At 44.3% G+C, this 2,768-nt stretch overlaps 1 pseudogene; it reads right to left on the bottom strand.

Moving 5' to 3' along the window:
- Positions 1-393: 393 nt before the first annotated feature.
- Positions 394-2,543, bottom strand: LOC143682905 (protein C-mannosyl-transferase DPY19L3 pseudogene; annotated as a pseudogene).
- Positions 2,544-2,768: the final 225 nt, after the last annotated feature.

Below are 2,768 nucleotides of genomic sequence, written 5' to 3'. Positions count from 1 at the left end.
AAATAATATAATTATGCATCCCCTCAACTGGATACAACCGTAGCTGCCTTAAGCCAACTGGAAATTAAAGGTCTTTCAAATCCTATAGAGGCTCTCAGTTTCCTACATGACATGTAACTGTTCAGGTCACCCTGGCACCCATACTGTTCTCAACAACAAAATCTTAGAAAGTTGTTGAACACTGATGCTAAAGAATATCAATGAAAAAGATAAAGAGACAAAAAAGACAAGCTTGCAGAAGAGACTTTCAGGGATGGTAATGCTAGTGTAAACATCTGTAGAACTTCCTCATATCCCAGCTTTAAGGGACAGGCTGCCTAACTACACAGGAAATTTTGTCAGTTGAGCTTCACCATGATAGATTTTCAATGTATCAAAAATAGAGGTGGGAGATAGACTTTCACTGTATCAAAAATAGAGGTGGGACAGAAAGCCTGGTTCCCTGTTTCTGGACAGCTTGGAAACATGGAATGTTTTGTGCTGAAGCATTCCAGTACAGTGTGCCCTGGATTTCTTTTTCTCTCTCCACAGAAGCGAGAATGGCCTGCAGGTTTCAAATCATGATAATTCTCTCCTGGGCCATCCATTGTGTGCATTAGCCAGGTCCACAGGTCCCTCAGCTGGCAGCTGGAAGCTGCAGGACATGCTGCCCTCCCACATTACACAGCCAATATCAAAGGATCTTAGGGCGGCAGGCACTGCCCATGGGGCCCTCTGCATATACGTGATAAGCGCTCTGGGCCACTCCCTCAGGCTTTTGTCTATGGAGTACGGGTGGTTGGTGAAGATTTTTCCTGTGCACAAACTGACTGGGCCAGCAGGGGCAGGCTGCCCACAAACACTCCCTTCCTTGGGGTGTTAGTGCTAATCCAGCTCATCAGCTCCACTGTATCTGGATTATAGAATTCTCTCAACTCCAAGAAGTCACCCATCATTCCCAGCCAGAATTTATAGCAAAGGTATAGCAGTATTAATCTCAGTATTGAGTATGGCATTATACATATCCTTTCTGGGTTGTAAAGATAGACTAGCTTCCTATATAACTCCCAAATTTCATGGCTGCATGAGCCAAACGATGCAAACACATACACGTGTGCTGTCCGGAGGTACTACATTCTCACTGTACTCAATGCCAAGAATCCAAACAGAATAGTATGTATTAAATTATAGGCAGTTTCAGGTTTCAATTGTGCATTTTCCCAATTCACCCATGGACTGCTGATTTGCAGAATCACTGAGATTACGAAGGGCAATGGTCATAGTTACAATCAATGTGGTGGACAGAACAAATACATAAGCATAAAAAAGCAAAAGTATCTGAAAGCCTTTCAAATGTATTAAAAGGCAGGAGGCCAAATGCTTCTTCGCACAGACACAGATTTGTATCAAAAGCCCTTGTTGCTCCAAATCCAAATTCTGCCTTCAAATATTTAAATATGTATTCGTCTGACTTCAGGTTAAGAATTTTCTGGATAATGTTGTTGAGAAGAAGTGCCAAACATAAAACCATGAATAGATGCAGCAAAAGTTTCCCAGGCCTAGTAAAAGAGCTTCTAGTTTTCAAATTTTTCTGAAATTTTCTTGCAATGAATAGGGAAAGGTTAAAACTGATAAGCAATGATCCAAGCATCATGGACTTAAATATCTGAAGAGTACAGACCAGGAGAAAACCTGTTATCTGCATACCAGACAGTCATGTTGCCTTCACTGCCAGAAGCATATCCAAGGAATCCAGTATGAGCGGTCCTAACGCTTACATCTGCATCATAAATTGATTAAATTGCCATGTCAGGCTAAAGAGAAAAGATGATATGAAAATGAAAAGAGGTATCAGCCTTTCAGAAAGAGGCTGTACATTTGGTCTCAGGAAATATGTGATTGCTGCTATCTAAACTGCACAGATGGCAGGGCCCAATTCTCCCTCAACGGAATGGTCAACTCAACTCCTGTGGTGTCTATTCTGTTTGTGACATACCAGAAAGCTGCTAACAGTCCTGAAAGCCACGCACCACTAAGGAGCCAACTAGAGCTGTGGCACAGATTGCCTGGGTCCAAATAAGGTGTAAATGTAAAAAGATGCTGGCTCTAAATATTTCTTTATATATAGAAGAGCTCTATATAAAACACGGAGAAAAACCTCTTGGTAAATATTCACTCATTCAAGGAGGTTAATTGTCCTCAGAGATTCGGTTTTATTATCTATTAAACCCTGTAAACCTTGCTTGAGGGTTGGAGCCTGCAGCATTTGCGTGTAGTAGGAGTAATGCAGTCCACATTCGTTTAATGTGATTTCTCTCCCCACTTCCTTAACATCAGAAAACCATAAATCACTGGCACGTAACGTGGCAAGGCTGACAGACAGAAGCAGTCCACTCCAAGGGCAAGGCTCCCCCAATCGCAAGTGACAGACTCTTCCAGAATCTTCGATCGGTATAAACAGACGGCAATTTATTTTCCAACTTTACCTTTTCTTCTTGTGCTGAATAATCTTTAGACAGTTGTTGGGCTTTTATTCCTTTTCTTTGCCGCTAGATGGACATCATAACGTCAAAGACTCGCACACATTGCTCGGCGGCCTTCACCAAGGCAGCTCAGGCGTCTCCCAGCTGCACTCAGTAAGGGAGGACACCAAGCAGGCACGGGAACCGGAACTTCAGGCCTGGGGTGGGCGGGGAAGGGGCGGGGCATGGAGAGGAAGGCGGGGCAGGGGCGGGGCCTGGAGGTGGGGAGGCGGGGCGGGGGCGGAGCCGGGGGAGGCGGAGCCGCCC

Source organism: Tamandua tetradactyla, chromosome 5 (genome assembly GCF_023851605.1).
Source record: "Tamandua tetradactyla isolate mTamTet1 chromosome 5, mTamTet1.pri, whole genome shotgun sequence".
Classification (NCBI taxonomy): domain Eukaryota; kingdom Metazoa; phylum Chordata; class Mammalia; order Pilosa; family Myrmecophagidae; genus Tamandua; species Tamandua tetradactyla.
This window is presented reverse-complemented; position numbering and strand designations above follow the sequence as displayed.